The sequence below is a fragment of the Pipistrellus hanaki genome (genome assembly GCF_964339955.1).
Source record: "Pipistrellus hanaki genome assembly, chromosome: 1".
Taxonomy (NCBI): domain Eukaryota; kingdom Metazoa; phylum Chordata; class Mammalia; order Chiroptera; family Vespertilionidae; genus Pipistrellus; species Pipistrellus hanaki.
Window position 1 is genome coordinate 84,706,298 of NC_140503.1, and position 13,568 is coordinate 84,719,865.

Consider the following 13,568-nt stretch of genomic DNA (forward strand, 5'->3'; position numbering starts at 1 on the left):
GGAGTAGAAAAATAAATGCTAACATTCACATGGGGCCATAACAAAACCACAGTAACCAAAGCAATCTTGAGCAAGAAGGTCAAAGCTGGAGGCATCACATCACCTAACTTCAAAATATTTTACAAAGTTATAGTAAAATGACAGTATGGTATTAGCATAAAAATCCTAATACATAAAAAGCCAGGGGCCGTCATGACTGAAACAACCAGATAGATGACCAAACAGCAGGCTGCGTGGGGCAACCAGGCCAGCAGGGCAGGGCGTTAGTGAGGGATGACCAAATGACTGAACAGCAGCCTGCGTGGAGTGACCAGACCAGCAGGGGGCGGGGGAGGAGCTGGGGGTGACTAGGCTGGTGGAGGGAGTATAATTGAGGGTGACCAGGCCAGCAGGGGGTGGGGGAGGAGCTGGGGGTTTCTAGGCTGGTGGAGGGAGTACAGTTGGGGGTGACCAGACCAGCAGGGGGCGGGGGAGGAGCTGGGGGTGACTAGGCTGGTGGAGGGAGTACAGTTGGGGGTGACCAGGCCAGCAGAGGGCGGGGGAGGAGCTGGGGGTGACTAGGCTGGTGGAGGGAGTACAATTGAGGGTGACCAGGCCAGCAGGGGGCGGGGGAGGAGCTGGGGGTGACTAGGCTGGTGGAGGGAGTATAGTTGGGGGTGACCAGGCCAGCAGGGGGCGGGGGAGGAGCTGGGGGTGACTAGGCTGGTGGAGGGAGTACAGTTGAGGGTGACCAGGCCAGCAGATGGGCAGTTGGGGTTGACCAGGCTGACAGAGGGAACAGTGAGGGGTGGCCAAGCTGGCATAGGGGGGAAGTTGGGGGCAACCAGGCTAGTTTGTGGGGAAGTTAGGGGAGATAAGGCCAGCAGGGGAAGTGCTAAGGGGCAACTAGGCTGGTGGGGAGGGGGGCGCGCAGTTAGGGATGACCAGGCCAGCAAAGGAGAGCAGTCAGGGGTGACCAGGCCAGCAGGGGGGGCAATTGGGAGTAACCAGGCTGGCAGGGGGGCAGTGTGATCAATTCGGCAGGGGCGGTCAGTAAGGGGCAACTAGGCTGGCAGGGAACAGTTAGAGGTGCCCAGGCCAGGAGAGGGGGGCAGTAAGGGGTGACCAGGCCAGCGGGGGGGGGGCAGTTAGGGGTGACCAGGCCGGTAGGGTGGGACAGTGGGGGGCAACCAGGCCAGCAAGTGGGGGCAGGAAGGGCTTCCCAGGCCAGCAGGGGGCATAGTAAGGGGAAACCATGTAATCAGAGGAGGAAAGTTGAGGGTAGCCAGGCCAGTGGGGGGGGGGGCAGTAAGAGGTGACCAGGCCAGCAGTGGGGACAGTTGGAGCAACCAGGCCAGCAGGGGGTGCAGTAAGGGGCAACCAGGCTGGAGGGGGGGTCCTATTGGGGATGACCAGGCCAGCAGAGGGGGCAGTTGAGGATGACCAGGCCAGCATGGTGGGCAATAAGGGGTGACCAAGTTGGCAGGGGGGAAAGTTAAGGGCGACCAGGCCAGTGGGATGGGGGCAATGGAGGTGAACAGGGCATGGGAAGAGGCAGTTGGGGTGATCAGGCCAGCAGGCAGAGGCTGTTAGGGGTGATCAAGCTAGCGGGAGGGAGAAGCAGTTAGGGCAATCAGGCTGGTGAACAGTTGGGAACCAGTAGTCCCTGATTGTGAGAGGGATGTCCGACTGCCGTTTTAGGCCCTACCCATCTGGCAATCGGACATCTCCTGAGGGGTCCCAGTTTGGAGAAGGTGGAGGCTAGGCTGAGGGGACCCCCCCCCCCCATCCCATGCACGAATTTCATGCACTGGGCCTCTAGTATATATATATAATAGCAATGGAACAGAGTAGAGAGTTTAGAAATAAATATACACATTTATGTTCATCTGATCTTTGACATAGGTGCCAAGAACACACAAAGGGGAAAAGACAGTCTCTTAAATAAATGGTGTTGAGAAAACTGGATAATCATATGCAGAAAAATTAAACTGGACCCTTATCTCAAACCATATACAAACATCAATTAAAAATGGGTTATAGACTTAAACATAAAACCTGAAACTAACGCTACTATAAGAAAACAGGAAAAAACTTCTTGACATTGGTTTGGGCAATGATTTTGGGGGGTAAAACCCAAAAGCAAAGGCAACAAAAGCAAAACTAGACAAATAGGGCTGAATTAAACTAAAAATTTTGCACAGCAATTGAAACAATCAACAGAGTGAAGCAACAATCTACAGAATGAAAGAAAATTATTTCAAATCGTCTGATAAATAATTAAAATGAGAAACTCAACTCAATAGCAAGAAAACAAATAGTCCAATTTAAAAAACAGAGGACATGAATAGACCTATCTCAAGAGAAAATAACAGGTATATGAAAAAGGTACTCAACACTACTAATCATCAGAGAAATGCAAATCAAAACCACTATGAAATATTACCTCACACCTTATATGAATCCAACTAAGTGTTTGTCATTTGCAACAACAGAGATGAACCTGGAAAACACTATGCTAAGTGAAATAAAGCAGGTATACAAAGACAAATACTGCATGTTCTCATTCATATGTGGAATCTAAAAAAGTTGAATTCTTAGGGGAAGAGAGTAGAATTGTGATTACCAGAAGCAGTAAAGATGGGGGGGGGGGGGGATGAGGAATTATTATTGGTCAAAGGGTACAAGGCTTCAGATATGTAGGATGAACAAGTTCTGGAGATCTAATGCACAGCATGGTAACTACTGTCAACAATATTGCACTGTAGACTTGAATTTGCTGAGAGTAGATCTAAATTAGTCTTACATTCATAAAAAAGGTAACTGTATGAGGTGGTGGACATGATAATTAGCTTACTATGTTAATCATTTTACAATGTATACATGTATCAGGACATTACATGGTACATCTTAAAAACATATACTGTAATTTTATTTGTCAGTTATATTTCATTAGGCTAGATAAAGAAAACTTAGGCAATTTTTCTGAAGTAGCACCCTGTGATCAGTCTCTGTCCCCCAGATGCAGGTCTCTTGGAGGACAAGACTGTCGCACTGCAATGAATGGGCACTTTATACACCAGACTAGGAAGAGGTTGGACTTTTCAGGGGGGAAAAAATGGACAGATGGATAGACAGACATAGCTACAGAGAACAAATGATAAATCATTTGGGGCAAAATATCAACAGCAATGAATTTGGATAAAATATTTTTTTCTAAATTCTTGCAACTTTTTTGTAACTTTGAGCTTTTTGCCAAAAACTTTTCTAAAAGACATACATACACACACACACACACACACACACACACACACACACACACACAGTTTCTGGAACTAAATACCAAAAAACGTTCATAGTATTTACCTCCTGGGAATGGGAATACAGGGATTTGGGGGGTGGGAGGGGTATAGGATTATTGAGAGGGAGGAGGACTCTTAGCTTTCATTTAATATCCTTCTATGCTGTCATTAACAGTAGCTATCGATACCTGTGCAGTAAGATGATGCCTAATTAATTTTAAAGCAGCATTGTGGAGTCACAGTGTGTGACTGAAATCCTACCAGTGCCCACTTTGCTCAGAGTATGGCCTTGACCAAGAGAAGTAATTTTCTTTTTTTAATGTGAAATTCCTTAGATGACCTAAATTTCTATTCCCAGCTCTGTCACAAACTCACTGGAGAAGGTTAGGCAGGTCATTTCACCTCCCAAGGCCTCAAGTTTCTTGTCTATAAAATGAGAAGATGCAACCATGACTTACTTTCAAGTCCATTTTTGTAGCAAAAGAAGTTTGCTTTTCCAGGCTATTATCTCTTTTGACAGAAAGAGTTCTTCTGAATGTTGTCATCCACATGAAGAAAAGATAATCTACCATTCTGGGGGCCAATGACTGTGACCTAATATACTCATACTACTTTAAGTGGCTTTTATTTATTATCTTTTTATTGTATCTACATTAGAAGATGGATGTTAGCCAAACCTACTGTAGTAATCATTTCACAATATATGTAAATCAAACCATCATGTTGTGTATCTTAAAAGTGTACAGTGATATGTGTTAATTATTTCTCAATAAAATGGAGGGGGGGAGAGGAGATAAAATAAATATTTTTAATTAAATGTTTTTTAAGCCTTTGGAGATGAGCCCACATTGATTTGTAATAATTTGGACTTCCCCACATTTGAACTAAGGGTATGATATTCTTTCCCTGCTCCTTCCCTTCCCTGCCTTCCCCAGGGAGCATTTCTCAACCCTCTCTCTGTGTCTACTTAAAACCCTCCTGGGGCAAACATCAGGGCCTTCTAACCCAGTGTGGACTGTTCTCCCGTCACTTTCCCCTTAACGGGTAAGCCTGTGCATTGCTGAAAGGAAATTCAATCCATATGCTTCTGAGTCGTTTACACTTAACACTTCAAAATATTCTGTTGTAATGGGTCATTTTTGTCATGAGAATCCTCCTGAGTCTCTTCAAGGCTTTTTATTTTTAGCAGTCTCAGTTTAGCAGTCATAAATGGAATCTGAATTCCAGAAGGATAGTTCTTTATCTTTATTATTCCTCACTTATTTGGTAGACCTTGCCAGGCTTTTTCTACCCTGGGGTAAGAAAGCCTTTGTTCAAAGACACTTTTTTATGTTCTTTTTCCTATATCATCAGGATGTTAACCATCACTATTTGCTGGCCATAAACAATGACATGCTCTGTACTAAGAACTTTTCTGTATCTTTAATCTTCAAATTCGGATAAGTATAAATTTTTCCCTGCTTTTCAGAACCCAAATCTCTGAGAGATAAAGTAATTTGTCTAAAATCACCTAGCTGATAAGAACGGAGATGAGAATCTCTCCAAATACAGCACTGCCTCTTTTAAATTAAATTAAAACCAAACAACCAGTGATGCTTCAGTAGCTAGAGACATTGGTGAGGCCCTCCTCACCCTGTTTTTCTGGCAAACTATACTCATCCCAATTCAAATGGCATCTCCTCTGGAAGGTTTCCCCCTTCTTTATGGTCTTATACATCCTTCTTTGTCACAGCACAATGTAATATAATCATATTATTCACATCCATTTTCCTTTTAGACTATGAGCTTCATGAGTTCGGAGTTATATCTTTTTTCTCTTTGTTTTCCCAGAGCCCAACCCAAAGTAGACATTGAATAGGTGTCTGTTGAACTGAGTATCTCCTAGTTAAGATTGAGGTGCAAATGCCATTCATTTGTTCATTATCTCTTCCAGGCATTGGAGACCAGGCAAGAAAAAACAAGCAGAACACCTCCTCTACTCACCACCACTCACATAGGGGCCCTACTTCTTCACTCCCTGGGGAGTGTATCTGTTTATTCTCTTTGGAGCACAGATCAGTGGAGTATAGTTAGCACTGGAGACACTATAAAACATCAGGCCAATGACTGGACTATGGTGTTAGCCCACCTGACTTTGAACCTCAGATTCCACATGAATGAAATGAGGAAAATACCTACCTGTTTGGGTGGTTGCAGAACATGATCTATATTGCAGACATTACATGGAGAATTAGAATTGTGCCTGATATAGAGTTCAATAAATATTAGCTATTATTATCATTCTTTGTCTCACTCAGTTCACCTGTTTCTCTTTCACTGCTAACCAACTTAATTGACCTATTATAAACTAATTTAATGAAATGATCTAATATGATTGTTTCACATACTATGAAAGGCTTTTGTGCATTGTGAAGTAATGTATTAATGCTCTCTAAAAAGGCCTACATCAAACATGTCTAGGATGTTGAGAAATTTCATACAAAGCACAATTATTAATTGATCAGATGCTTTCTCACTTTCAACACAGATATATTTTTCCACCTCTAAAGTTTCTACTACTTAAACTACACTTCTATTTTTATTTATTTCCTTTCTTATTTCTTCTAAGTCTGCTTTTCTAATCCTGTGTGAACACATAAATGTTGATGAGGTCAAAGTCATAAACTCACTCCTTTTGCAAGTAGATTGTTCACTGTTGATGGATGAAGAATATACCTTGAATCTCGGCCAATGCTACTAATAAAAATCGTTTATCACAAGAAATGTCAATGGGTGAGATACCATTCTATGCTTTAAAAACTTTCAATATCTATAAAACATAATAACTAGGCAAATGGAAACTTTTCATATGCAAAGCCATTCATCATAATGTTATTTTTAATTATTAAACATTGTAAAGTATATGTTCAATAATAAGAGGATGGTCTAATAAACTTTATAGTTGTGCTGCAATTTAAATAATGGTTTGCAAAGATTTTTAAGTGACATTACAATATTATAATTTTAAAAAGCAGAATATAGAAATGCTTTTAATTATGTTAAATTGTGCATTTAAATAAGTTTATACAAACACCCATATCTTTATAAAAAAAAAAAAAAAAAAAAAGCAAAATTAGAAAATGCACTAAAATGTTAACAGTGGTAATATTAGGGTACTAAAATGAATTATGGGTAATTTTTATTTTCTTCTTTATTATTAATAATATTGGCTTTAAATTTTATTGACTGTGTTAAACGGCTTATGTGAATTCGCTCACATTTCAGTTTTTTCATCTGTAAAATAAAGACAAAGAGAATATGTTTTGCAAGTATAATGTATCAGATGAGTTAACATAAAAATAATTGACAAATTTTAAAAGTAATGTTTAAATATTAAATTATTAGGAAACAGTATGACTTTATTATATGTATGAATTATAGCAGTGAGGATGGCAATTTTACTTTGTTCACAAATGTTAATGAAAATGTATTACATATGTGGTTCTTTTTTCTGGGACTTTGCCCAGTTCCCTAGGATTTCTTGCTCCTTTACCTCCCCTAACAAAGGCATTGTTATCACTGGGAAGGCTGGGGAAATATTAAGAAGGGTGGCAGCTTATTGACAGGAGATAGAAAAGAGATCAATTAAAAAATTTCAACTATAGCCATTTTAGCCACATAATGAAGAGGAAAGCCAAACTCTAAAGCACAGGAAAATGTGAGATCTAGAATCATTCAGGTGCCAAATAAAATAAATAGCCAACAACTCAGTGTACTGGACAGCAAATCAACAATGGCTTCAGGCAGAGGTGGCATGACTGAAAAGGTGCATGCCAGAAGGGCTCAAAGGGAACCAGGTGTCCTCGGGTCATAGTGGGGCAAATCACCACAGTGCAAACTGCAGGGCAAATGCCTTTCTTCATGTTTCCCATCTGAGACTGTACTTTATTATTTCATTTTCAATTTTCAGAAAGAAAGAGGAGAGACAGTGTGAGGATAAGCCAAGGCTATCTGTTCCAGAAGGAAGAACCAGATATCCTGAGTTATTAAGATGAAGAAACTGAGTAATCACAAGTGTAACAGATATGGATTATAAAGACATAAAGTTCTATTATTAAAACACTATAGAATTAATAAAATTCTATTAGTAGAATTCATAAAATTTTGGACTAATATAAAGTATCATTTCATCACAAATTCAAAATACTCCAAGATGAGAATTAATTTGCTACTGCTGTCTTACATGTATATGTTAATAATGCTACATACTAAAACAACAATAAGGTTGTATCACACAACAGCAATGGAACAGACATTAGTAATTTTTGGTAGAGACTTTTAAAGTACAAAGTGGACAGTATTCTAAGAATTGATTCAGAAATGTGCTCTGGAAATATAACAAATGTCCTTAGCTAAATACCTTCTAAGTTTTTCTATTAAAATGTAGTTACCAAGCCCTAGCCAGTTTGGCTCACCGGCTAGACCCCTGGCCCATAGACTGAAGAATCCTGGGTTGGATTCCAGTCAAGGGTATGTACCTCAGTTGTAGGCTTGATCCCCAGGCTGGTTGTGCTTGTGTTGGAGGCAATCAATGGATGTTCTCTCTCACATCAATGTTTCTCTCTGTGTCTCTCTCCCCGTCCCTTCCACTCTCTCTAAAAATCAATGGGAAAATATCCTCAGGTGAGGATTAACAACACCAACAAAAAATTAAAGTAGTTACCAAGGTCAATGTTCTTATTTTTATTTATCAAATACCTATAGTGCTAGGCACTACTACTTCAAGAATTTTACTCATTCATTCATATAATATCCCTATCATACAAGCATATTATCATACCTATTTCACTGAGGAAAAAAAAAAAAAAAGGAAGTAGAGAGGTTATGGTGATTAATGTGTGCTCAAGAACTCACAGATAATAAGTGAAGTTTCCAGGATTGAAATCAAGCTGTTTCTCTTCTATAACCATTATATGCATTTGCACATACTTGCATATACAACACAAGTGAGGTCTGAGAACCATAGAGAAATGGAAATGCATTGTAGTTGAAGTAACAACAGGTCTCAGTTCACTGTGACAATCAAACTTCATATATATTGTCCCATTATAATTATTAATACTAGCCCTTGTTACTCTCAATAGTGTCCAAGTTCAGGCAAAATATACAAAGTGTACCTGTTAGAAAGGCTCTGTTCCACCACCGTGGGAGAGCTTCTTAAGCTTTGTTATCCATTATTTCCCTGGATATAAACAGGGAATGCTAATGTTTGTTCTCCTCCTGCTTCCCAAGATGAATCTATGGTGGTATGATCCAGAAGAATATACATAAATGTTAGATATTTTTAAGTTTTATAAATGGCTGATAGTTGTATTGAAAACGTCTATTACTGCTGAGCTCCCATCATGTGCAGAGTATGAACAGACATGCTTTAAATGTATTAATGGACTAATTGCCCATGACTACATAATGCCTTTTTTATTCTTATAAAACAAATATTTGTGATAGAAACATTGGTATCAGGATAGAGTAAAAACAAATTATTAAATCACTCTTAACCATTACAGTGGTGCCTCGCATAAAGAACGCCTCGCACAGCAAACGCTGCACACAACGAACTTCATTTCATGATTCATACAATGAACTTCATTTCACACAACGAAGTCGCCCGAGCTTCCACGACCACTTTGCCCGAGCTTCCACGACTGCTTCGCCCGAGCTTCCACGATCGCTGCCGATGTATTGCATCCTTCTGCGCAGGCACTGCAGGCAGTCGTTAGTCACTGCGCTTAACTTAAGCACGTATCGCAGCAATCGTTCTTCATTACGAATTAAATCACGCACATATCACGGCAGTCGTCCTTTTAAGTTAAACAGCAACAGGACAATGCTCAAAGGAAAGCGTCATCTGATAACGAGGAGCAACAATCAAACAATCAACCAATCCCAACTGCTGACATCAAGAACATCCTGGTCAAATGGAAAGCAGTTCAGGAGTTTACCAATACCCACTATCCGGATTCAGCTGAAGCAAACAGGATCAACGATCTTTACTCCGATACTCTTGTCCGTTATTTCCGGCAGATGTTGGAGAAAAGAGAAAAACAAACGACTTTGGACAGGTTTTTCATGAAACCATCGGCCAAAAAGCAGAAAATGGATGAAGATGTGCAAGATTCGGTAGACTCTACTTAGTCTGTCTTAAAATTAAAAAAATGTGTGTGTGTGTTTTTTTTAAAAAAATTATGTTTTTAGATGTATCTAAATAAAAATAACAAAAAAATTATCTTTTTTTATGTCATCTTAGCATATTTTATGCTACAGAACGAATTATTTTTTTTAACATGTATTGTTATGGGAAAATGTGTTTCACATAACGAACTTTTCGCATAACAAACTTGCTCCTGGAACGAATTAAGTTCGTTGTGTGAGGCACCACTGTATTACTGAACCAGAAACTACTTGAAAAGAAAGCTTTGCAAAATTTATTATATAATATCCACTTTATGGTTGACTCATCATTTCCATATAAGCAAAAAAAGAGCAGAATTAAACAATAAACTGTTTTATTTAAAATCGAGTTTAAGAGGCTAGTGCCAACAGGTGTCAGAAAGAAAAAATATAGATTCATTATACAAAAGAAAAAGGATATTGAGACTTTGTTGCTATAACAATGAGTCAAAATTCAGAAAACTACCTACAAAAGTGGGTAAAAGACTTAAATGTAAGTTGTGAAACCACACATATCCTAGAAGAAAACATAAGAGGCAAAATCTCAGACATCTCTCCTGGCAATGTGTTTACCAATACATCTCCTAAGGAAAAGGAAACTAAGGAGAAAATAAATGGGCTTACATAAAAATAAAAAACTTCTGCTTCTGCACAGCAAAGGAAAACATCAACAAAATGAAAAGAGAGCCCACTGTATGGGAGAACATATTTGGCAACGATACATCTGATAAAGGGTTAATATTCAAAATATATAAGGAACTCATACAACTTATTATAACAAAAGGAAAACAAAGAATCCAATTTAAAAATGGGCAAAGGACCTAAATAGACATTTCTCCAAAGAAGACATACAGATGGCCAAGAGACTTATGAAAAACACTCAAAGTCACTGACCATCAGAGAGATGAAAATTAAAATGACAATGAAGTGTCACCTCATATCTCTCAGAATGGCTACCATCAACAAGTCAACAAATGACAAGTGCTGGTGAAGATGTGGAGAAAAGGAAACTCTAGTACACTGCTAGTGGAAATGAAAACTTGTGCAACCGTTATGGAAAACAGTATGGGCTTTCCTCAAAAAATTAAATATGGAACTGCCATTTGACCCAGTGATCCCACTTCTAGGAATATATCCTAAGAAACCCACGGCACAAATCAGAAATAATATATACACCCCTATGTTCATAGCAGCAAAATTTACAATAGCAAAGATCTGGAAATAGCCTAAGTGCCCATTGGTAGATGAGTGGATAAAAAAAGCTCTGGTACATTTACACCATGGAATATTATGCAGCAGTACAAAGAAGAATATCTTCCCCTTTGAGACAGCATGGAGGGATCTGGAGAGTATCATGCTAAGTGAAATAAGTCATTCAGAGAAAGACAAGTATCACATGATCACACCCATATGTGGAATCTAAGTAACAAAATAAACTGATCTCTGGAGTGGATCCAGAGACATGGAAACATGGAACAGAGTGTTTAATCTCAGAGGGAAGGTGGGGGAAAGGTGGGTGGGAGGTAATCAACCAAAGACCTTGTATGCATATATGCATAACCCATGGACATAGACAATATTGTGCTGAAGACCTGGGGCGGTAGAGGGGTGTGTGTGTTGGGGAGGGGGGGGGGAAGGAAGGAGTGCTGGGATAGGCTAGAGGGTGTCAATGGGGGTAAAAAATGGATATATGTAATACTTTCAACAATAAAGAATTTTTTTTAAAAAAAAACATACAGAACATCAACAGAGAGTATAAAATATTATTTATATACATACAAAATCATATGTATTATAGTTTATGCTGAGCTATGACAAAATAATGATACTGGCTTATAAATCCTATTTTCTATAACAATGACATCCAAGCATTAACTTATGAGACTCTACATAGTGTGTATATAAAGAGTCTTTATTTAATAAATAAAAATTAGTAAGTTTTTCTGAGAAATATGTCATTACTTTCATCAAGATGGGATGCTTCTTGTACTGAGTGGGGAAAGGAAAAAATTTATACTCTAAGTGGCTCACAGATTAAATAACGCTAAGAGCCAGTACCAGTTAAATTGATTATGCAATCATAATGTGAATTTATTTATTATCAGAAACTTATATAGCATATGATTTTTCATTTAAAGAGAAGCAGAGCCTGCTACCATGGTTCAGTGGTTAATTCCTGGTCAGGGCACATGTCCAAGTTGAAGACTCTATCCCCAGTATGGGGTGTGCAGGAGGCAGCTGATCAGTGATTCTCATCATTGATGTTTCTCTCTCCTTCCTCTCTCCCTTCCTCTCTGAAATCAATAAAAATATATTTTTTTAAAAAGAAAAAGAAAATCACCTACATATAGGGAATTAAAAGGTATGAGCTTTGTCCTAGCTCCGTGGTTGGCAAACTGTGGCTCGCAAGCCACATGCGGCTCTTTGGTCCCTTGATTGTGGCTCTTCCACAAAATACCATGGCCTGGGCAAATCTATTTTGAAGAAGTGGCGTTAGAAGAAATATAAGTTTAGGGAGGATCCAAGATGGCTGCTCAGGTAGACACCTAACCGCAGCAGCACACAACAATTTCAATGGAATACAACTAAAATGTAGAGTGGACATTGCCCAGAGCTACAGGTAGTCCACTGATGGAAAATTCTACAACAAGAAGGAAAGAGAAAACCAGAAGGAAAATCAGAGGAGCTGAAAAAAGCCTAAGGTACAGAGACATGCTGCACGCGCGCGCGGAGAGGACACAGCCAGAGAGGAGGAGAAGGCTGGGTGCCTGCCTGGCGTTCCCTAGCAAATAAAACCCCCAGCCTAGGCTGAACCCCCAAACCGGCAGCGTTGAGCCCCAGTTATGGGCCAGACCCTGGGGACCCAGGCTTGGGCAGGGGGAGACGGGGCTGTGAGGCGGAATCCCAGGGGAGCAATGAAAAACAGAGCCCCCGGAGTCGCGCACATTGGCGCAGAGGACGGAATGTTGACTCTGATGTTGGATTCCCCTGGCGGGAAGAAACAAAACCTCCGGTGGTGCTGAGCCCCACTCCCGAACGCCCTGAACTCCAGTTCTGGGCCAATCCCTGGGGACCCAAGCTCAAGCAGAGGGAGACTGGGCTGTGAGGTGGAGTTCTGGGAGAGTGGCAAAAGGCCGAGCCCCCGGAGTCGCACACACAAAGGAAGGAATGTTGACTCTGATGCGGGATTGCCCTGGAGGGACGGAAACAGGAGCTCCGGCCCTGCTGGGCACCAATTTCTACTGCTCTGAACCCCAGTTCTAGGCCAGACCCTGGGGACCCAGGCACAGGCAGGGGGAGATGGGGCTGTGAGGCGGAATCCCAGGGGAGCGGCAAAAAGCAGAGCCCCCGGAATCGCACACATTGCACGCAGAGGATGGAATGTTGACTCTGATGCTGGATTCCTTTGGCGGGAAGAAACAAAACCTCCGGCAGTGCTGAGCCCCACTCCCGACTGCTCTGAACTCCAGTTCTAGGCCAATCCCTGGGGACCCAGGCTCAAGCAGAGGGAGACAGGGCTGTGAGGTGGAGCCCTGGGGGAGCGGCGAAAAGTGAGCCCCCAGAGTCGCGCACATTGTGCACAGAGGACAGTCTGTTGACTCTGATGCTAGATGCCCCTAGCGGGAAGGAGAAAAAAGGCTCCAGATTGGAGGAGCGCAATAAGGAGCAGGAGCCCCTGCTGGACACCGGCCAGCCAGGTGCCAGCAAGGAGCCGGGCAACGGGGCCCCCAGGGTGGGGGGTGCCCTTGGGCCTTCGACCTCTGAGCGCGGGCCACGGAGCCGAGGCCGGGGGCTGCTTCCTGGGCGGCGCCGACCCCTGCAACAGGCTGAACAAGCACAGGAGCCCAAGGAGAACAAAGGGGTGCCACAGGCCAACCTGCTGAGCTTCCAGGACAAGGAGGAAGAAACCAAAGAAGTTTTCAATGTGAAATCAAGTGAGAGCAAAAGATAGTAAAATTACTTAAGAAAGAATACAAAGAAGATCTGAAAAATCGAAGACTAAGTCAGAACTCATCTCAGCAGTCAACATTGCAACATAAATGCGTTTAAAAAAAAAAAAAAAAGAAAAAAGGACAG

The 13,568-nt window shown here is 41.2% G+C and overlaps 1 protein-coding gene across 2 annotated transcripts in view; it reads right to left on the reverse strand.

Annotated features, from left to right (window-relative positions):
- The window catches only part of SLC25A21 (solute carrier family 25 member 21), a 496,250-nt gene that overhangs the window by 424,926 nt on the left and 57,756 nt on the right, over positions 1-13,568 (reverse strand). The window contains exon 1 of one of the 2 annotated variants that reach the window (XM_084874945.1): positions 5,460-5,480. The exons of the other annotated variant lie outside the window; for it this stretch is intronic. The gene's annotated coding sequence lies outside the window, so the exon portion shown is untranslated. Of the gene's footprint in view, positions 1-5,459; positions 5,481-13,568 lie in introns of those variants that run through there. 2 annotated transcript variants of the gene reach the window in all.